The 23,223-nt window shown below is 42.5% G+C and overlaps 1 long non-coding RNA gene across 1 annotated transcript; it reads right to left on the bottom strand.

Moving 5' to 3' along the window:
* Nucleotides 1-645: 645 nt before the first annotated feature.
* On the bottom strand, nt 646-22,830 carry LOC111091864. Its single transcript, XR_005376774.1, has 3 exons — nt 22,693-22,830; nt 11,086-11,317; nt 646-2,450 (listed from the first exon to the last, which is right to left on the bottom strand). It is a non-coding gene; the product is annotated as an uncharacterized LOC111091864 (long non-coding RNA).
* Between the last annotated feature and the right edge of the window lie 393 nt (nt 22,831-23,223).

Raw genomic sequence — 23,223 nt, 5'->3', positions numbered from 1 at the left:
GTCAAGTGAGCAGTTCTTCAGCAAAAGTTATGGGGAGGCGGCTGTGGTTTGTTTCCTTGTCCTTCCAGTTTGTATTCAGTATGTGCAGTAATGCAATATTGCATTCCATTTGCATCCTTCCTTAGAGAAAAACTGGTGGTTTTCTACCTTCCTAGTGGAATGTTACAGAAGATTTTAAGAAATCTTGGAATAGACCTGTGATTTTATTAATAATGTTTTTGTTTTTAGAATACTATTCCTCAAGATTTAAAAAAATGATGTAATAATATACCCCCCCCTTTTTTTTTCAGTTTTCCATAATAGTATGCTCTACAAAGCCCTAAATTCTCAATTGTCCAGGGGTTCTCCAAAGCACTAGTTATAGAGGAAGGCCTAAAGTAGACACAAATGGACACTGCACCTGGAATACTAAAACAAAGATGGATGTTTTCTGATTCCATATACACTTCCAACCCTCTGGTGCACAAACATCTTAGATACGGTAGTAACCAGGACCCAGTGGATGTTCAGTATGTATTATAGAAAAGGGTTTTTATGGTTGCAAAGGTACTTGGTTTAGCACTTTCAAATTTCTTTGTCACCTACAGTAAGAAACAGTTTCCATCACTATCCATTAAGCACATTTATTTATAGTGAACATATTAATATATATTAAATACAGTTTTATATACTTAATTAAACCTGAGGCAAGTTTTATAAAACTACTTGCTGTACATGATCAGTTTTTTTTCAGTCCATCTTTAAATTAGAGAATATAATTGAACAATTAACTATTTGTGGCACATAAGTCAAAAAAATGAAAAGGTGAATGGCAAAGTCGCATCTCTTTCCAAGAGGTCCATCACTCCTATAGGCCACTGCTGTGAGCAATTTCCTGTGTATCTGCATATATAGTTATGTATGACTATACAGAATTCCTCAATTTAGGCAAGTTTATTTCTGCTTTTCAGTTTTAGGGGGGAAAATGCTCTTGCTAAGATATTGATTGAAAAAGAGAGTCCTAGGGATGCCGGGGTGGCTCAGCGGATGAACGTCTGCCTTCAGCCCGGGGCATGATCCCAGGGTCCCAGGATGGAGGTCATCAGGCAGGTCATCAGGCTCCCTGAGAGGAACCTGCTTCTCCCTCTGCCTGTGTCTCTGCCTCTCTCTCTGTGTCTCTCATCAATAAATAAATAAGATTTTGAAGAAAAGAGTCTAAAGCTTCTGTTTAAATCATTCATGTTAGGAACGTATACCATGATAGTCTCTGCCATCCACTATCATTAACATTCAGCAATAAAAGTGATGGTTCCATTGACTTTCCCTGTGCCTATCATTCACTTTGCGGAGAAGGTCAGCATAGTCATGGAGCCCTTGCCCCGCTACACTATGATGAGTTTCCTTCCACTTGCTGCATGTCACCATCCTAGTGACTCCCTTTACCTCTTATATTGGGTTTCCTGGTTTTGTCCTGCATGTTCCCTTGTTTCATTTGTTCCCTCTTTTTGGTGGCATCCTCCCTGAGTAGGTTCTCTAAATGTGTGTGAGAGGTAAAATGTTTAAGATTTTAAATGTCTGAAAGTGCCTTTACCCTTCTCCCATTATTGACAGTTAACAGCATGCAGTCTGGTATCATTTTCATTTGGAATTTAGAGGCATTGCTCTGTGGTCTTCTAGCCATATTTATGTGACCAGACTTTTTTCTTTCTTGAAGGTCTTAGAAGTGTAGTTTTCCCCCAGTGATCCATGGTGATGCTCTGTTTTCATTCTATCTGCTTGGCACTCTGAACCCTTCTGATCAAAATCTTAATGTTATTCAGTTCTGAAAATGTAATTACTTCATTGCAAATTGCTTCCCCACTGTTCTTTTCCTGCTCTCATTTTCTGGAACTCCTACTATTCAGATGATGGACCTCCTCTAATGACCTGCTTTGTTTAATCTTTTCTCTCCTATTTTCCCATATGTTATTTTGTTCCACTTTGGGATAAGGGGGGTTTCTTCAACTATATCTTCCAGTCCTATTGATTTTCTAACCCTATTACTATTCTTTTAATTTCTGAGAGCTTTGTTTTGTTTTCTTATTGTTCCTTTTTAGTAATATTTTTTTTTTGTTTTGAGTGGAATGTTATCTCTCAGAAAATTAAGTTTTTGGAAAAGCCACAGAATCCACTATTTTTCTAAGTTGCTCTAATCTGTTTATTTAGATCTCTTTGCTCACATTAAAAGCTTTCCTCACATTCCCAGAAATCCTTAGTATTCATGAATAAGAGTAGGGATGATGCTGCTGACTGGAAGCTCTGCACAGGTGGACGGGGCTTGTCAACTTGGAGGCTCTTTTACTGTTGGGTATCTGGGTAGGCTGTGAGTTGGAGAACCCCTGAGACCATTGTTTTAAGCTCTTCTTTGCTTTTGGTTGGTCTGGTTTCTTCTCCTGACTGAAGGGTAGAGGTCTGATGTCAGCACCTAGGAACTGCGTGGAAGGGAGGTGGGGAAAAGGTATTCATATGGTTACTTAATATGTTTCTGGTTGCCATTGAGCCCAATTATGTGACACCCCCAGTAGAGATATCTTCTGTTTTACTCTCCACAGTAGCATCTTGACTTATGTTGAAGTAGGACTTAAGGTTGGTGGGGGCAGGGATTGTATTTTGAATACCTTTTACCCCATCCTCCTTAATCCAACTCCCCACCATCCTCCTTCAGGCCTGAGGTATCTGGTAGTGTTGGTTCCTAAATGTTTGGATGAATCTACCTCATGGTTTCTCAGCTCCTCACACTGCTGGTCCAGACTCAGCTTTCCTGGATCTACTAAATTACTGGCCACTTGTCCACATATTTTCCAGCTTTCAAAATTTTGTTGATGCCTGTTTTCCTGACTTATGCATGTGTATTCCTTTACTATGGTTTAGTTAAGTTTGGAGTAGAAACTATATTAGATGTATATTTCCTTGTATAACAGTATGGAAGATGTTCTATTTCCTGTTTAATGTAGGTCAAGACCACAAAGCCAGTCGTGTGCTCCATAGTCACTATTAAGAAATGTCTATTTGAAGTGGAGATTCACTGCATGCCTACAGCCTTTTTTCTTCTTTTCAGTTTTGTTTTGAATTCTATATGCAGCTTATTTTTTTAACATCTCTCCCCTGACTCCCTTTTTCTTTATTCTTGTGTCTGACATCCTTTGGCTTGTCTTGTGATTGTGGGTCTCATTGTTCTGTGTTCCTAAATTTTCAATATTGCTTGGACATAGATACTTGTTTTGACTGACAACTCTGTTCCTATGATCACTTAAAAGTTATAGTCTCTTAGATTTCTTTGCAGTTAAAATCCTTCTGAATGAGGTACATTTGATTTATGCTTTTAAAAAATTAACTTCTAGGGCAGCCCAGGTGGCTTAGTGGTTTAGGGTGCCTTCAGTCCAGGGCGTGATCCTGGAGACCCAGGACCGAGTACCATGTCAGGCTCCCTGCATGGAGCCTGCTTCTCCCTCTGCCTGTGTCTCTGCCTCTCTCTCTCTCTCTCTCTCTCTCTCTGTCTCTCATGAATAAATAAAATCGTAAAAAAATTAACTTCTAGCAATAGGGTTAAAATTTAGCCAGAGTTAAACCATATTTTTAATCAGTCTTCAAATATATGACATATATGACAATATAGTTATTTCCACTGGATTTCTTGGAAGATTTTTCTTCTGAAATGTCACCCTGACCTTTATGGATAAGATGATAAAACAGCTTACAGAAATTATGTTTACATTTTACTGGAAGGTGAAAACAGGTGACTGCTTAATGAGTACAGAGTCTCTTTATGGAATGACAAAAATATTCTGGAACTAGATAGTGGTGATAGTTTGATTGTGAATGTACTACATACCCCTAAATTATACAATTGTAAGTGATTTAAAAGTTAAGTTTTATTATGGTTTATTTGTTGCCATATATCACCCATATTCTACTTGCCAAGTTCCTAATAGAGATGTATATATAATCTTTTTGCATATCTCCTAAGCTTGAAATCTGTGCATGAAAATTTAACAAATAACCATAAGATATACTTCGAAAACCACACACACATTCAGTGCTTCACTGAATGTCTAGCAGATGTCAGTAAAAATGGGACAGTTCTCCCCTGAAAACAACTCTGTTACTAGATTTAATTACTTGGAATAACCAAACTTTGTGGGAATTTGATGGGTTGACTCCTCCCAGTAAGAATGATAAACAACATGGAGCCAACATAAGAGCAGTGGGTATGCTGCACAGTGATGCTGGTGAAATAACCTGTGCAAGGTCCCGTCATGTGAAAACCTAGCCACACTCAGTTCTACTCTTTCCAGGGCTACCAAATTCTCAGCTTGCACCCACACATTAACTCCCCAGTGAAGTACTAGTTATTGTGGCAGGGTTTGTTTGTTTTTTTTTTTTTAAGATTTATTTTAGAGAAAGAGAACATGTATGGGGGGAGGGGCAGAGAAAGAGGGAGAGAATCACAAGCAGAATCCGCGCTGAGCAGGGAGCCCAACACAGGGCTCCATCCCAAGACCCCAAGATCATGACCTTGGCCAAAACCAAGAGCCCGACATTTTAACTGCCTGAGCCACCCAGACAACCCCGATAGCATGGCAGGTTAAAGAAAAGTAAGGATAGCATTTGGAACACAAACAGATATTAAAATTAAGGAACTTAATAGAAAATACAGGTGTAACCAGTGTGCCAAACAAGGATGACACTGGGATGTAATCAAAATGAAACTTTTCTGTCACCTATTGTTCCTTTAATATTGACACAGCTAGAGGAAGCTTTCTCCCTGCCAGTGGATGAAGACTAGATGAAAACTCCTCCAGGCTTTACTGTTCATTCCTAGGAAATAGTCCTATGATCACTTTAAGTCACAAACATGTGTAAGTGGATCCTCTCTGTGGGATGCAATATGCACTCATCTCCTGAGCAGAGGGGAGGTGTAGGGGGGTGGACAGGGAGGTTCTCACTTGGTTAGAGCCTGCTGCTGTCCTGAGTTGGCTCTACAGCCTGAAGGTGCAACAGGCTTTCACACCTGACTACCTTGTGGGAACTCACGGGGGCTTTTCAGAACTCCCACTGGATTCCTGCAGCTGCTGCTTCTTGTCCCCTTTTCCAGTAGGCTACCCCTTCACCCCTGCTTCTCTAGCAGATCTCTCCACTTTCACCACTTTCACCAGTGACATCCTCTTCCTCTCCCAGGCAGTGCTCCTGGGAAGGGCTCTAACTGGTCCCACGTCAGCCTTTCTGACATGTCCTTGCCCCACTGTCAGTGAGAAGCAGGTTATACCCACCCACAGCCCTCTGCTGTCTCTGGGTCCCCTGCCACAGCCCCTTGAACTTACATACTTTCTGCAGGAAATTGTGTCACCCCTCTGAGTTTTACCACTGCATCTCACTCTCCAGGTTTGACATTAAGGGGATAGTTCCTCTACCAAACCCTTCCACCTCTGGCTCCACTTTCTCTATATTTGTAAAATGGGTGAGATAGCTCAAATGTCAGGAAACAAGCATCGGATTAACTACCATGAACACTACTAGGGAGCCTCACACTAAGTTTGGTATCTGACATCTGCTGCTTAGATCACAGGTTCGGTTTAGACATCCTGGTACATAAGCAAGAGGGAGTATGGTATAAAATTGATGAACACTTCCTAGAAGAACATCAGTAAGGGAGCTACTGTGCAGTGGCCATGAATCTTAGGCTAGATAGTGAAGGAAGCAACATATCTGGGCAAAGAAGGGAAAAAACATTTGCAGAGAGAGAATTCATTGTAACAGAAACTTACTGGACTCCTACTAAGTGCCAGACAGCGAATACTAAGCAATCAGGAGGGGTTCTAGGTCTGCAAAAAAGGAAAGTGATCAGCCTGTTTGGAGAAAGGGGTCTGAGCAGGGATGGTAAGAAATGAAATTTGGACAGGTATGATGGGCAGTCAAAAGCAGGCTGTGAATATGAGGCTTTGGAGAATGCAGAAAATTGTCATCCACATGGTAGAAAAGGAGGTAGTGAAGCTTATGTATATGTGTTTATGGATTTGTGTGCATGTGTGTAATGGGTGGGTGAGCAGCTGTGAGTACGGTGGTGTGGATTGAGAGGGAAAAAATATATGTGTGTGAGTGCTTGTAGAGGTGTATGTTTTAAGTAGGTTGGGTATGTGTAGTTGGATATGTGTGCATATCTGTAGAAGGGGGTGTATATGTGTGTGCATAGTGAGGTCTCTGAGTGCTGGGGAGCCCTTGAGAATGTTGTGTGGGGGAGTGTGCAAGGCTTTGTGTTTGGGAGTGTGCAAAATGGGCTGCGTGCATGCAAGTAGTGGGGTGTGTGTAATGGGGTGCATGTATAGGGGGTTTGTGTGTATACACTGAGATTGTAAGTAGTGAGAGTTTGTGTAGAGGTGTGTGTGTGAGTACTATGTGTGCTGAGTACTATGGTATATAAATGTGAAGTTGTACGTGTATTGGGCGCTTATTAGTGTATGTGTGTATATGTATATGATTAATGGGTGCATGTGAGTAGTGGGACATACGTGTAGTGAGAGGTATTTAGTAGAATTATGTGTTAATGGTTGGGTGTATATGTAGTGGGGTCATGTGTGTGAGGAGTGGGATTACATGTGTGGGTGTGAGTAGAGTATTCGTGTGCTTAATGTGGTGTCTGTAGTGGAACTGTGTGTTGTGGGGTGTGTAGGTAGCATGGGGTATGCCTAGTGGGGTTTGCATATATGCTTAATGAGTGTGTGTATGAGTGTTGTGTTAATAGGGTATGTATGTGTAGTGGTGAGCAAATAACTATGTGAAAAGCAGACCCCTTAATTGGGGTTAAAATATGCTTGGGTGAAAGACAAAGGCTGGTAATTTCATTTAAGATGTGGACCAGGGCAGCCCCAGTGGCGCAGTGGTTTAGCGCTGCCTGCAGCCTGGGGTGTGATCCTGGAGACCTGGGATCGAGTCCCATGTCAGGCTCCCGCATGGAGCCTGCTTCTCCCTCTGCCTGTGTCTCTGCCTCTCTCTCTCTCTCTCTCTCTCTCTCTCTCTCTCTCTGGGTGTGTCTCTATGAATAAATAAATGAAATCTTAAAAAAAAAAAAAAGATGTGGACCAATTATTTCTCTGCCAATACTTTCCTCCAAACCACCAAAGCTCCTTCACTTTTTTTTCCAAAGCTCCTTCTTAAAGGAGTTCCTCTCCTTGACCTCATCTCTGACTCCTCTGGCTGTCAGTTGGCAGCCACCAAGTGAGCCCAGCTGTGTGAACTGGAATCTTCATACACTTTGGGACTCAGAGGCCCTGGTTGGGAGTTCCTCTCTAATGTGCACATGGGCGTCAGACTCACCTAAGGACGAGCCAAGGGGGCCAGCATGAGGGGATGGAAGTGCTTTGGACTATGGCAAAACCAGGAGGGGTGACCCAAAGGAAGGCCCCATCATCAAGCCAAACAAAACAGGTCTGAGACAAAGCCACAGGTTCCTGCCTTGTGAACTCAGCACATTCCACTTTTGTTGAGTGACCCTTCTACAAGGGCAAATGAGTTCAAGCCATAGAAAAGGAGAAAATGGGTCTGTGGAGAGGGAAGAAAGAGAAGGCAGTGGGTCCATAGGGGAAGGACAGTGAGGAGGGGTATTGTGGACTAAATTGTGTCCCACTCCCAAATTCATATGTTGAGGCCTTAACTCCTAAAATAACTGCATTTGAAGGTAGTGTCTTTAAAGGGTAACTAAGGTTAAATGAGGTTGAAAGTGTGGGAGGCCTTAACCCAATAGGACTGGTGTCCTTATAACAAGAGGAAGAGACACCGGAGATGTGCACAGAGAGGAAAGGCCATGTGCCGTCACAAGGAGAAAACTGTAGCCAGCAAGTCAAGGAGAGAGGCCTCAGAAGAAACCAAACCTGCCAAACTTTAAATGACCTCCAGCTCCAGAACTGTGAGACAATAAATTCCTGTTACCTGAGCCACTAGTCTGTGGTATTTTGTTATGGCGGCCTGAGCAAACTAATACAAGAGGAAAGAGCTGTGATGCCTTTGCAAGACTTGGTTGCATTTTGTCATTCAGCCAACAGATATTTGAGCAGGACACATATATACCCCACATGTTAATTACTGTGTGTGTGTGTGTGTGTGTGTGTGTGTGTGCATGTGTGTGCGTGTAGTAGGATGCTCCAGGCACTGAATCTATAGTGGGGAAACAAAAAGGCCAGACCTGCTTTCATGGAGCTCACAGGCCCAAAGGATGTGTGATGGCTCATGGAACCTCTCAGTATATCCCCTTTGCTGTTAAAGCCCCTACATGAATAGGATTGCAGGCTCCCAGTGATTCCGGCCCAGACAATAGCCCCCAAACCCTGGGCAGCTTCTCGATGTTCTGTCCAGTGAACCCTTGGGGCTTGGTTCTTCACAGAATTTCAGGTACAATATGAATCCTCTGCAGGGGCCAGAATCAGCCCTGGGTCCCAGGCCCATAAAGAATCTTGACTACAGGCAATGACCCATGGTTTTTTTGTTTGTTTGTTTGTTTTTTGGTATTTTTTTTTTATTGGAGTTCGGTTTGCCAACATATAGCATAACACCCAGTGCTCATCCTGTCAAGTACCCCCCTCAGTGCCCGTCACCCAGTCACCCCAACTCCCCACCCACCACCCTTTCCACGACCCCTTGTTCGTTTCCCAGAGTTAGGAGTTTCTCATGTTCTGTCACCCTCACTGATATTTCCCACCCATTTTCTCTCCTTTCCCCTTTATTCCCTTTCACTATTTTTTTTGTTCCCCAAATGAATGAGACCATATAATGTTTGTCCTTCTCCGATTGACTTACTTCACTCAGCATAATACCCTCCAGTTCCATCCACGTAGAAGCAAATGGTGGGTATTCATCGTTTCTAATGGCTGAGGAATATTCCATTGTATACATAGACCACACCTTCTTTATCCATTCATCTTTCGATGGACACCGAGGCTCCTTCCACAGTTTGGCTATTGTGGACATTGCTGCTAGAAACATTGGGGTGCAGGTGTCCTGCCATTTCACTGCATCTGTATCTTTGATGACCCATGTTTTTAAAGGGGAATTTTATTCCAAATCAGGAAATTCCAGTATCAAAACCAAAAAATCCCATAGCAAGGTATTATTTTCTTCATTTCTCAATTACCTCCTCTATTCTTTTCTCAATGAACTAAAATCATTTGTTGGAAGAACAAAATTCAACTGAGTAAATTTTAAAGATCTTACTGGCTGTATTTGGTGATTCATGAATTTGGCAGCATACAATCTAGCAGATAGAAAGGAGTTCCAAAGAGCTGTATAAGGTGAGATATTTTCTAGTTACACTAGTTATTTGCCTGTTGGTTAAGGCAGGGTTACTTTACTTACCTGGAGCAAAGGGGAGTCTTGGAGCTAAGTCAGGTAACTTGTGCTGAGCAGACAAGCAATGACTGGCTAATCTAAACCTTCCTTCTCTGGAGAGCCCAGCATAGAAATTTAATTACGTTTTGGTTTGCTGACATGGGATTTACCATGAGTGACTCTGCCCTGGGTCTAATCTGGTTATTTTAACAGTTCTCCACTTTTGATCAGACTCTAAGCTTACTGAGAGGTGTGATCAAATATTTAGGCTAAAGCACTACTTTTGTCATCTGCTTTGGTCTTTGTGTAGTTCACAGGTCAAAAAGTTGGGCTCATATCCTTAAAGATGGCATTTTCTTCACGTTTTGTTTGGAGTTCCAATTTCTGTGAGATCACCCGTCAGCTAGCCAACCCTTGTGGACATGTATTCAAGATCTTTGAGAGAGGGATGCCTGGTTGGCTCAGCAGTTAAGCGTCTGCTTTTGGCTCAGGGCATGATCCTGGGGTCCCAGGATCAAGTCCTGCATCGGGCTCCCTGCATGAAGCCTGCTTCTCCCTCTGCCTGTGTCTCTGCCTATCTGTGTGTGTGTGTGTGTGTGTGTGTGTGTGTGTGTGTCTCATGAATAAATAAATACAATCTTAAAAAAAAAGATATTTGAGAGAATATAGTGCACCACAAAGACTACAATGATGAGTATAAGAAGAATAATACCCAGGGGTGTCTCAATCGGTGAAGCATGTAACTCTTGATCTTGGGGCTGTGAATTTGAGCACCATGTTGGGTGTAGAGATTACTTAAAAATAAAAACAAGGGATGCCTGGGTGGCTCAGTGGTTGAGCATCTGCCTTCAGCTCAGGTCGTGATCTCTGGGTCCTGGGATGAAGTCCTGCATCGGGCTCCCCATAGAGAGCCTGCTTCTCCCTCTGCCTGTGTCTCTGCCTCTCTCTCTCTCTCTCTCTCTCTCTCTGTCTTAAACAAACAAACAAACAAACAAACAAACAAACAAACAAACCAGAATATGAAGAAGGAGGAGAAGGAGTAGGAAGAGAGGAGGAGGTGGAGGAGAAGAAGAAGGAGGTAAAAAGAAGAACGAAGACCCAAAGTTTGGAGTGCATTCCAAAGTCAAGGTCATGACCCAAACCAGGCAAATCAAACAGGTCACAGAATGACCCAGGGTTAGGTTTAATCTGCCCAAGCCAGTGGCTTGTTTAACTATTTCATCCAGTTGTATCTCAACTTCCCCAGAACTACTTATCCAAGCACAAGAGGTATTAGCTACAGAATGAACACCTCCCTGCTCAGCAAGGAAAGCATCAGGAGCTACTTTCTTGTCTAAGACAACTTTAGTAAGCAAACCCAATGATCTTTGCTGGGCAGCTGTGGCTTCAGAGGTAGGTCCTGACATTTTCCTTAGAGTAAGTAATAAATTTCTAACCTGATTTCATTGCCACTAACTCCCAAACAAGGTAGGAGACATCTGCCAAAGGGGATCCCTGGGTAGCTCAGCGGTTTGGCTCCTGCCTTCGGCCCAGGGCGTGATCCTGGAGTCCCGGGATCGAGTCCCACATCGGGCTCCCAGCATGGGGCCTGCTTGTCTCATGAAAAAATAAATAAATAATCTTTTTTTAAATAAATTAATTTTTTATCGGTGTTCAAATAAATAATCTTAAAAAAAAAAAAAAGATGGTCAAGAGATGGGAGGAGAAATGGAAAGAACTGTTGTTGATAGATCTTGGGAGGGATCGGTCTACCTGGTGGTGCCAGCTGCTTCTCTTCCTGAGCAATCTGATTTTGAGATCTCCAACATTAGCATGAGACCAAATGGCAAGTGTACTCTTCTTTAGGTAGGAAATATGCACCCAAGATTTAACACCTTAAAATTTGGCAGCAGTATTAGTGTTCAAAAGAACTTGGTAGGTTCCTTTCCAAGAGCCTCTTTGAAGATAAAGCAATTTTGCAAAGGCATCAGAGTAAAACAACCGTCTGTAAATGATGAAAGAGTTAAAAATGACCATGGTTAAAGATCTGATGAGACTTTGTTATAATAGAATTGACAAGGAAATTTGGTTATCTCTATAATATACATTTTAAGATAATTAAATATGACTAATAACATTATTTATACCAAAACATATCAGATTTCTAGGAATTTCATACAATTTCTAGAACACTTATATTAACACATACCCATACAGATATAATCTAAGAAGGTAGAGCATCATTTCTTATTTGATAGTGTTTCTCATGTAACTTAACATATCAAATAAACTTAATTAGTTTAACATGTTACAAATCCTTTGAGATTTTCCAAGGACTCTCTGAGACATCTCAAAGTTAATTAGAGGTCAAAAGGATGGCATGTAGAATTTAATTTGGGAAAATTGTCAAAAATGTCAAAATCTTTGAACATTTGATTAGATAGAATCACAGATCATTATGAAATAATAGCTAATGACCTATTTAACCAAAGTAATAATAGATTTTAAAGGCTATGTAACATAAGGTTACATAGTTGTGAGTTAAACCTAACTCTTTTAATTTTTTAAAATATTTTTATTATTTATTTATTCATGAGAGACACACACAGAGAGGCAGAGACACAGGCAGAGGAAGAAGCAGGCTCCATGCAGGGAGCCCAATGCAGGACATGGGACTCGATCCCAGGACTCCTGGATCATGCTCTGGGCCAAAGGCAGGCACTAAACCTCTGAGCCACCTGGGCGTCCCAACTCTTTTAATTTTGAAAGGATTCAGTTCTCCCAAATAACCGAAGAACGAATAAAGACGAAGTGTAGGAAATTTTGACAAAACAAAAAAACTTTGCTTTCCAGGTAGATTACCCAAAAGGCAAGGAAAACCTTTTACAATCTCTTAGTAAGTTAATACCAATAGTCCAAGAACACTTTGTCCTTTTAACAAAGAGAAAACCATTTCTTTTTTTTTTTTTTTTCTCACGGGAAAGAGCAGAGGGAGAAGGAGAGAGAGAATCTTAAGCAGGTTCCATGCTCAGTGCAGGAAGCTAGATTCCTGAGATCATGACCTGAGCAAAAATCAAGAGTCAGATGATTCACTGACTGCCACCCAGGTGCCCTGAAAAAAAAACAAATTCTAATTTTGCACCAGTGTACTTTTGATCTTTAAAATCCATTCTTTAAGAACTTGAATAAATTCATTCCAATCTCAGCCAGTTTGACCACACAAAATAATTTTCCTAAGGGGCGACTGCGTGGCTCAGCTGGTTAAGTGTCTGCCTTCAGTTCAGGTCATGATCACAGGGTCCCCCAATTGAGCCCCTGGTGGAGCCCCAGATCGAGCCCCAGGTCGAGCTCCCGGTAGAGCCCTGGGTTGAGCTCCCTGCTCAGCAGGAGGCCTGCTTCTCCCTCTCCCTCTGCCCCTTTCTCACTTGTGTTCTCTCTCTCTCTCTCTCTCTCTCCCTTTCTCCCTCCCTTCCTCCCTCTCTCAAATAAATAAAAAAAAATCTTTAACAAATTTAAAAAATGACTTTCCTAAGATGCATTTTCCATGAACCACATATATCCATTTATAACCATTTAGGCTTTGTCTTATATTTTGCTCTTCCTAATTCTGAAATAACCATTTTACTTTCAGACAAAATTAATTTTTTTCCTTAACAAAAATACATTCTCATATCTCATACCATTAAAAAAATAATAATAATCTCTAGAGCTAACATGAGGCTTGAACTCACAACCCCAAGGTGAAGAGTCACTTCCTTCACCAACTTAGCCCACCAGATGTCCCCATACTTCTCACCCAAAAACACATTCTACTTTCCTTACTTACTTTTCACAAATGTTTGTTTCCTTTAACACTTATTATTTCTAAGTAGTTTTAATTACATATATTGATTAGAATTTGTAATACTTAGAATCCTTAATTTCTAGTGAAAACTAAGACAAAGGAATTGTGGGTTGTTTGTTACACTAGCATTCTATGAATTGACAAGTTTATGAATACATTTTATGATTTCTGGAAGTACATTCTTCTACCCAGTGAGTTTTTCAATGCAGCACATAAAATATTTAGTAATAGACTCAAATATCTTCAGTTCTTCTGTAATAAGCCAAAAATGAGTGATGTTCAGTAACTAATGTTTCAGTATTTTATCTTATTTAGAAGTGATCTATATACTCAATGAATATCCATCATTTAGCTTAGAATAACTTTAAGGTTTCAAGTTACCAAAAAGATTTTGGAAACTAATGAAACTGGAGAGTATTATGCTGAGTGAAATAAGTCAATTGGAGAAGGACAATCATCATATGGTTTCACTCATATGGGGAATATAAGAAATAGTGAGAGGGATTATAAGGGAAAGTAGGGGAATCAAGTGGGAAGAATTAGAGAGGGAGACAAACCATGAGAGACTCCTAACTCTGGGAAACAAAGGGTTGTAGAAGGGGAGGTGGATGGGGGGGGATGGGGTGACTGGGTGATGAGCACTGAGGAGGGCACTTGATGGGATAAGCACTGGGTGTTAGACTATATGTTGGCAAATTAAATTTAAATTTAAAAAATATTTTGGAAACTATATTTTTAAGTAGACATACCAAAAGCATAATTATTGTTAAAAGGTTTATAAACTTGGGACGCCTGGATGGCTCAGCGGTTGAGCACCTGCCTTCAGCTTGGGACATGATCCTGGGGGTCCTGGGATCAAGTCCTACATCGGGCTCCCTGTACGGAGCCTGCTTCTCCCTCTGCCTGTGTCTCTGCCTCTGTCTCTCATGAACAAATAAATAAATCTTTTTTAAAAAAAGTTGATAAACCTAAGAATATATATTTTATTTGTTTATTTATTTACTTAAAAGAGAAACAGAGAATGAGGGGAGGGGCACAAGAAGAGGGAGAGAGAATCCTCAAGCAGACTTGAGCAGGGAGTCCTACACAGGGCTCAATCCTACAACCCTGAGATCATAACCCAAGCCAACATCAAGAGTCAGACACTCAACCAACTGAGCCACTCAGGTGCCCTGAAAAGTTTATAAACTTTATCTGACTTACATCTTTGTAATTTACTTGTTCTTAACAATTATGTTTAGATTAGTCATAATTATGTTTAGATTAGTCATAAAAATTTCATGAGACATTAAACAACCGTCACATTATCTTTATTGCTGACAAATTCTGTCAGAGATAACTTGATCCTGTAAGAGATAACATCTCCTGATCCTGGAGACACAGGATAGAGTCCCATGTCAGGCTCCCTGCATGGAGCCTGCTTTTCCCCTCTGCCTCTCTCTCTCTCTCTCATGAATAAATAAATAAGATCTTTTTTTAAAAGATCTTATTTATTTATGATAGACAGAGAGAGAGAGAGGCAGAGACACAGGCAGAGGGAGAAGCAGGCCCCACGCCGGGAGCCCATTGCGGGACCCGATCCCAGGACCCCAGGATCGCACCCTGGGCCAAAGGCAGGCGCCAAACCACTGAGCCACCCAGGGATCCCCAGTAAATAAAATCTTTAAAAAAAAAAAAAAGAATTGCATGAGTTCTTTAAAAATAAATAAATAAATAGAGTTCTTTATAAATTAATTTTCGTAATTCCACCTGAAGGTAGAAAAAATAACACACATCTAACACATGCATATATAGATATACATAAACATACAGATAGATACAAATAAAGATAGTATAGGTTTTATTTTATTTTTAAGATTTTATTTATTCACGAGAGACACAGAGAGAGAGACACACACACACAGGCAGAGGGAGAAGCAGGCTCCCTGCAGGGAGCCTGATGTGGGACTCGATCCCAGGACCCTCGGATCACAACCCAAGCCAAAGGCAGATGCTCAACCACTGAGCCACCCAGGCATCCCTTATAGCTTGTATTTTTTAATTGTAGCCGTGAGACAGGTTCTGTTAAAGGAGGCAGTTGGTTAGGTTCTTTTTTGTTTTGTTTTTTGTTTTTTTTGTTTTTTTTGTTTTTTGTTTTTTTTTAGTTGGTTAGGTTCTAATAGGATGCCCAGAAGCCAGCAAGAACGAAGTCATGGCCAGCTACTGGGAAGGTCCAAGGCCTGTCCTAGCAGCACTTCACAAGAAGCTGGGTCAAGATAGGATCAAGATGGTGGGTGCTATGACAGGAACCCCCTGACCAAAATAGGAAGAAAAAGCAGGAAACCCTGCTTCCTGCCCCAAGTAATGGATATTCTACCCCTTAGTTAACAATTGTCAATAGGGGAAGGAGGGAAGATGGTGGAAGAGTAGGGGACCCTCATTTCATCTGGTCACTTGAATTCAGCTAGATACCTATCAAAGCATCTGAACACCTGTGAATTCAACCTGAGAGCTAAGAAAAGAGTTGCTGTAATTCTACAGATAGAAAAGTGGCCACTTTTTCCAAGGTAGGAAATGGAGAGAAGTGAATCTAAAGGAATCTAAAGGGAAGATAAACCACGGGGGAGGGAGCCTGTATAAGGCACTGGAAAGTGACAGAGCAGCAGAGTGCAAAATTGGAACTTTTAGAAGTCTGCTCTGGTAAGTGACATTCCTGCCTGAAAGGTGTTCAAGGGGCAAAGTGGAGCAGAATCCTAAGTGGGACAGTGTGGTTTCAGGATCCCTGGGGTCACAGAAAGAACAGGGGCACATGAGTGCAGCACAGTTCCCAAGCATTGAAGCAGGGAAGCTGGCTACAATTAGGGAGTCCCAGAGAGGGCTCTCAGCTCGCTGTTGTCACAAACTGGAAACCATGGCACCATCAGCAACCACTCTCCAAGCAGGGACCTAGCAAGCATCAGAAGAATTACAGTGAGACAATACTCCCTCCCCCAGGAAGATTGGCCTGGGTGCATACTATAGGAGTCTGCAGAGTTTGGCGCACAGAAAAGTGACTGACTGCTTTTCCCTGAGGGTGCACTGAAGAGTAGGGGTTGTGGGGGCTGGAAATAACAGTCTTGCCATTTTAATTTTTTTTTCATACTCTAAAGCAGCACGGAAAGCCTTCAGGGAACAAAAGTCACATAGAGCAACCTGAAACAGCTAACGTTGAGCTCAGCCCCTTTGTAAGGGCAGTACAACTCCACCAAGGCAAAGACACTTGAGAAACAGTACAACAAGCCCCTCCCCCAGAAGACCAGCAGGAACATCAGGCTAATGCCAGGTTTACAGATCACACAGAACTGAAAAACTCCTGTGCTAGGGCAAAACAGTATATAGAATTCAAGGTTTTTTTCCTCACGTTTTTAGTCTTTCAGTTTAAAAATATTTTTCTTTTTTTTTCCTTTTCAACTAGCTATTTTTAAAAATATTTTATTTATTTATTTATGAGAGAGAGAGAGAGACAGAGACACAGGCAGAGGGAGAAGCAAGCCCCTTGCAGGGACTCCAATGCAGGACTTGATGCAGGGACCTGAGGATCACACCCTGGGCAGAAGGCAGACGCTCAACTGTTAAGTCACCCAGGCATCCCTCAACTAATTTCTCATTTTATCAAATCTTTTAAATTTTCATTTTTACATTTACATTTTTAGCCAAAAATGAAGAATATATCTATAAAATGAAAGATATCAACCACAACCCCAGTGAAATATACACTAGACAAATCCAAAGAGATCAGAAACCAAAAATGAAAAGATAGGAGAGGAATATAATCTAACAGATACTAGATCCCAAAATTGTGTGTGTGTGTGTGTGTGTGTGTGTGTGTGTATATGTGTGATTTTGTTTCCTCGTTCATCCATTCTTCTCCAGACAAAATGACTAGGAGAAAATCACAAAAAAGAAAGAACCAGAGGTAATACTCTCTGCCATAGATTTAATCAACGTGGATATAAGTAAAATGTTGGACCTAGAATTCAGAATTACAATTATAAAGATAGTAGCTGGGCTTGAAAAAAGCATAAATAATGCTAGAGAATCCCTTAGGGCAGAAATAAGATAACTGAAATCTAATGAGGCAAATTTTAAAATGCTTTAACTGTGATGTAATCTAAAATGGCTACTCTAATTGCTATGGTAAATGAGGCAGAAGACTCAGTGACACAGAAAACAAAATGATGGAAAGTAAGCAAGATGAGGAAAAGAGAAAAATAGCTACTGGATCACAAGGGGAGGCTTGGAAAAGTCAGCGATTACCATAAAGTGAAACAGTATTAGAATAACTGGGGCCCCAGAGGAAGAAGAGAGAGATAGCCACAAGGTATATATAAGAAAAACATAGCTGAGAACTTTTCTAATCTGAGGAAGGAAACAGGCATTCAAGTCCAAGAGGTAGAACTCCTCCCATAATGAGTAAAAATAGATTAACACCCTAACATATAATAGTGAAGCTTGCAAATTTCAGAGATAGAGAGATCTGAAAGCAGCTGGAGACAAGAGGTTCTTAACCTACAAGGGAAAGAACACCAGACTTGCAGCAGACATATCACAGAGACCTGGCAGGCCAGAAAGGGCTGGCATAATATATTCAGGATACTAAACGAGAAAAACATGCAGTGAAGAATACTTTATCCAGCTAGACTGTCATTCAGAATTGAAAGAGAGATAAAGAGCTTCCAAGACAAACAGAAACTAAAAGAATTTGTGATCACTAAACCAGCCCTGCAAGAAACATTACAGGGGATCCTTTGAGTTAAGAGAGAGCCCCAAAGTAACAAAGACCAGAAAGGAACAGAGACAATCTACGCAAACAGTAACTTTACAGGTATTACAATGACACTAAATTCATATCATTCAATAGTTACTCTGAATGTAAATGGACTAAATGATCCAATCAAAAGACACAGGGTATCAGATTGGATAAAAAAGGAAGACTCATCCACATGCTGTCTATAAAAGACATTTTATTTTATTTTATCTTTAAAGATTTTATTTATTTGAAAGACAGAGAACAAGCAATAGTAGGGGCAGAGGGAGAGGGAGAAGTAGCCTTCCCACTGAGCAGAGAGCCCAATGCGGGACTTGATTCCAGGATCCCAGGATCCTGACTTGAGCCAAAGACAGACACTTAACCCCTGAGCCACCCAGGAGCCCCTAAGAGACTGATTTTAGACCCAAAGACAACTGCATTGAAAGTGAAGGTGTGGAGAATCACTTATCATGCTAATAGACATCAAAAGAAAGCTAGGGTGTCAACATTTACATCAGACATTTTAGATTTTAAACCAAAGATTGTAGTAAGGGATGAAGAAGGACACTATATCATAAAGGGTCTATCCAACAAGAAACATTTATGCCCTTAACTTGGGAGCAGTGAAATATATAAACCAATTAATAACAAAATTAAAGAAACATATTGATAAGAATACAATAATAGTAGGAGAATTTAACACCCCACTTGCAGCAATAGATAGATAATCTAAGCAGGTCACCCAAGAAATAGAGCTTTGAATGACAAATTGGACCAGATAAACTTCACAGATATATTCAGAGCATTTCATTCCAAAGCAATAGAATACACATTTTTCTCAAATGTACATGGAGCATTCTCCAGAATAGACCACATACTGGGTCACAAAACAGGTTTCAACTGGTACCAAAGATTGAGATTATTCCTGCATATTTTGAGACCACAATGCTTTAAAACTTGAACTCAAACACATGAGAAAATTTGGAAGGAACACAAATATATGGAGGTTAAAGAGCATTCTGCTAAAGAATGAGTATGTCAACCAGAAAATCAAGGAAGAATTTTAAAATATTCATAGAAGCAAATGAAAATGAAAACATGACAGTTCAGAACCTTTGGGATGTAGCAAAGGTGGTCCTAGGAGGGAAGTATATAGCAATACAGGCCATTCTTAAGAAACAAGAAAAATGGGGATTCCCTAGGTGGCTCAGAGGTTAAGCAACTGCCTTTGGCCCAGAGCGTGATCCTGGAGTCCCGGCTCAAATCCACATCGGGCTCCCTGCATGAAGCTTGCTTCTCACTCTGCCTGTGTCTTTGCCTTTCTCTGTGTGCCTATCATGAATAAATAAATAAAGCTAAAAAGAAAAGGAAAATGATTTTATTCTTTTTTATATTTACTTATTTATTTTAAGGAAAATAATTTTAATGGCTGTGAGACTTAAAACAAGAGACCTGAGTATTTTTATACAATTGTGTTGAAGACTGTGAGTTGACCCCTATTATTCACTTTTTTTTCTCCTTAGAGTTATAGAATGGTTACCTGGGCACATGGTCATTCTGAATAAAGACTCTTCATTGCTATTTCAACAGGTACCCCTGGGAACTTAGTATCATAAAGAATTGGTCAGGATCTTGGCTATGCATCCCACAGCTAGTCCATTTCTGCAATGGTGTGGCCCACCACTGTGACTCTCACTGGCTGGGAAGGGTCACAGGCACATCAGAAGGGCTCCAACCTCACTCAGAGCAAGTCAGGAAAACCTCATAGCCCACAGCATGCTGTGAGCATCACTCACTAGTCTCTGGTTGTCTTTCACTATGTGTGGGGTTTGCTATTTGCAGGCAGTCGCAATTTTCACTTGTCCTTGTTTCCCCTCCTCCTTTTCCTACCCTGTTTCTCCAGAGCCTAGCTTTTATCCTGCCTCCTCCCCACTAGTCACATTTCCTCAGATCCTCACATCCTTTAAAGTGGAGTCCCTATAAAATATATACACTGACACCTTCCTCACGCTAGATCACAGTGTAGCTCATTTCACCATTCTGATGTATTGTCATGCTGGTAAGACTTGCCTTTCTACATCAGGGGTGAAAGGATGGAACTAAGGGGTAGAGAAGCATCATTAACAAGGTCAAAGAGGGAGATGGTACAGGTCCAGCATAGCCCACTCTATCTTTTAGCCGTCACAAATAACACTTGCTGGATTCTAGGCATGGGCAACAGAGAAAAAAAGACAGCCCTTGCTCATAGGAGCTCAAAAACTAGCAGAAAAGAGCGAATTAGTAAAGAGATTATCAGAGTAAAGAGTCACAGAGATTGGATAGAGTTGAACATGAGTGAACATGAGTGTCCAGGGAAGAGAGGAAAGGGAGCAAATGAATGGTGGTGGGGGAGGTAGGTTCCTGTGTTGAGTGCTGAAGCTGACTGAGAGGTTAACTAGGGGGTTTGCAAAATCTTGGGAAAAAGACAGCCCATGGTCTGTTTCATTTTCAGAGAACTGAGAAAGGCCCCACTGGCCTGAAGTCTAGATGAGAATGGACTGGGGCTGGGGTGGGTGGGCTGGAAAAGTGGCAGGTTCAGAAGAGAGGACCAGCTAAACAATTTCACCAGGAAGCCTTGAAGGGCTTTATGTAGAACAGAGACAACACAGGTGTATGTTTTAGAAAGCATGTCTGGCTGGGATACAGAGGTGACAAGCACAAGTACAGATAGCAGGCTTTAGTGCTTTAGGAGTCCTGGGGAGGCATTCAGAGGGCCTGACCAGGAAGGCATGGCTTGGATGATGGGGTCGGGAGAGAGAGAGAGAGAGGGAAAACACACAGGAATCTACAGCACTCAGCAACTGAGTCAATTCAAGGAGGAGATAGAAGGGCTGTGACCTTTACCAAATGGGGAATCCATAAGAAGAAGCATATTTTAGGGGAAAAATAAGTCTTTCAGTTTGAAACTTGACTGAATTTGAACTGCTTGTCAGAGATGGAAGTAGAATATTCAGTTGGCAGTTAGATGTTTGGGGCTGTAAGAGAGAAAGAGACCAGCACCTGGGAGGCTCAGTCAGTTAGGTATCTGCCTTTGGCTCAGGTCATGATCCCAGGGTGAAGAGATGGAGCCCCATGTCAGGCTCCCCGCTCAGTGGGGAGTCTGCTTCCTCCTCTCCCTCTGTTCCTTCCCCCGGTTTGTGCTGTCTCTGTGTCAAATAAAATATTTTTTTTAAAGGAAAATCACTAGAATATATATATATATTTTTTATAAATAACAGAGAAAGAGAGTAAGGGCCAGAATGAGAACAGACTAGAAATACTGAGGAATACCATTCAATCAGCACGAGGTTGGTGACTTAAGATGGGGGACAGCAGGAGCACCCAGAGAACAGGCAAAGAGAGCAGGGAGCCAAGACTGGGACCCTTGTGAATGAAAATACCTAGGGCAGAGGAAAGGAGGACCACAAGGGATCATTGGGAAGGAATAGTCAGAGAAGCCACAGGACAGGGACTCAGAGTGCAGCTGGCTCATGCCCTGAAGCCATGAAGAAAGGAATGAAGACAAGCCTCTTATTTTGATGACTGGAAGGACAGTGGGGGTATTGAGAACACTGAAGGGAGGAGGGAGAAGGGGTATCAGCTGCAGGTCTCTGATCAGCAGCCAGGGCTGGCAGAGGATATGCAAGTTCTGGGGTCAGATGTCGGTACCTGGGAGATATATGGATCGCAGTATATGTTATTTAATCACTTAAGTTTATTTCTCCCCTCTGTAAAATGACAATTTTACAACTATGGCCTGGGATTGTTGTATTAAAATGAGGTGAGCATGGAAGGAACTCCGCACAAAATGAATAACTTGTTGCTTCAGCCAAAATCTTGTAGTCACCCTTGTAGCCACTCCCACAACCTGCCTCCAATTAGGGGTACTTCTTGTCTGCAGGACTGTCCCTAATACCACACATCCTGCATCTAACCACTGTTCCCCCTCACCCTGGTCCAAGCCACTTTCACCTCTCAGCCCATTTCTGCCATCACTTCTTAAATGGTCTCCCTACTTCAACCTTTGCTGGCTCTCCCCCAACTCGCCCTCACCCAGTGACCAGAACAACTTTACGTCCAACAAGTCCCTCTACGAGTCTCAGAGAAGAAGCCAAATCCTCCCAAGGGGCAGCACTGCCCGACATGCCTCTCTGCCTCTCTCTCACTTCAACCTGGCCTCACACACCACACTCTTCCTGGCCACAAAGAAACTCATGGGGCATCCTCTAGACTCAAGGCCTGGCCCACGTTCCCGGGTTAGCTGCCTGTCTCCCTCTCTCATTCCCTTCGGGCCTTCACTTACAATGTCACTTCCTCTGGCCTTGCCTGGCCCAACCTCCTGCACTTCTCAAGCTCCTCTCTTAATTTGTTTTTCTTTGGCATTTATAAGTATCTAAGTATCATTTATAAGTATCTTTTGTGTATTTCATTTGAGCTTTTAATTTGTCTCCTGGTGTATAAACTCCAGGAGGGGCAGGGATTTTATTTTTTTTATTTTATATTTTATATTTATTTATTTATTTATATTTTATTTTATTTTATTTTATTTTATTTTATTTTATTATTTTTTCTATTCCATTTTATTATTTCCTTTTGCCAACCCTGCCAGCATGTTACTGCTCCATTCTCAAGCCCTGGGACGATGCCTAGCACTAGTACGTGTGCTCAATAAATGATTTTCTGTATGATGGGAAGACAAGAACCTTAAGTTTTGTTGTGTCTTCCCGTTTCCTCAACTGAGTATTACTACCTGGCTTGCCTCCTCGGGTTGTTCCCAGAAGATGAGCTGGAGTACGGGCTGTGAACAGCCAAACCTCACGCAGAAGCTGGCGCTGAAACCGTCGGGGTAGGCCCTGGCGTCTGGCGAGGCGCCCAGGCCCTGCCCCCGCCCGCCGCACCCCGCCCGCCCGCCCCGCTCGCCCCGCCCCCTCGGGTGGCCGCCCCGCCCCGCCCGCTCGCCCCGCCCGCTCGCCCCGCCCGCTCGCCCCGCCCGCTCGCCCGCCCGCTCGCCCCGCCCCGCTCGCCCCGCCCCGCCCCCTCGGGTCCCTGGCCCCCCGCCCCTCGGGTGGCGCACCGCCCGCCCGCTCGCCCCGCCCGCTCGCCCCCCCGCCCCCGCTCGCCCGCCCGCTCGCCCCGCCCGCTCGCCCCGCCCCGCTCGCCCCCGCCCCGCCACTCGGGTGGCCCGCCCCGCCCCGCCCGCTCGCCCCGCCGCTCGCCCCGGCCCGCTCGCCCCGCCCCGCCCCCTCGGGTGGCACGCCCCCGCCCCGGGCCCCGCTCGCCC

Source organism: Canis lupus, chromosome 23 (assembly GCF_011100685.1).
Source record: "Canis lupus familiaris isolate Mischka breed German Shepherd chromosome 23, alternate assembly UU_Cfam_GSD_1.0, whole genome shotgun sequence".
Lineage (NCBI taxonomy): Eukaryota > Metazoa > Chordata > Mammalia > Carnivora > Canidae > Canis > Canis lupus.
Note: the sequence above shows the minus strand (reverse complement) of the source record. Positions and strands in the feature narration are given on the sequence as shown.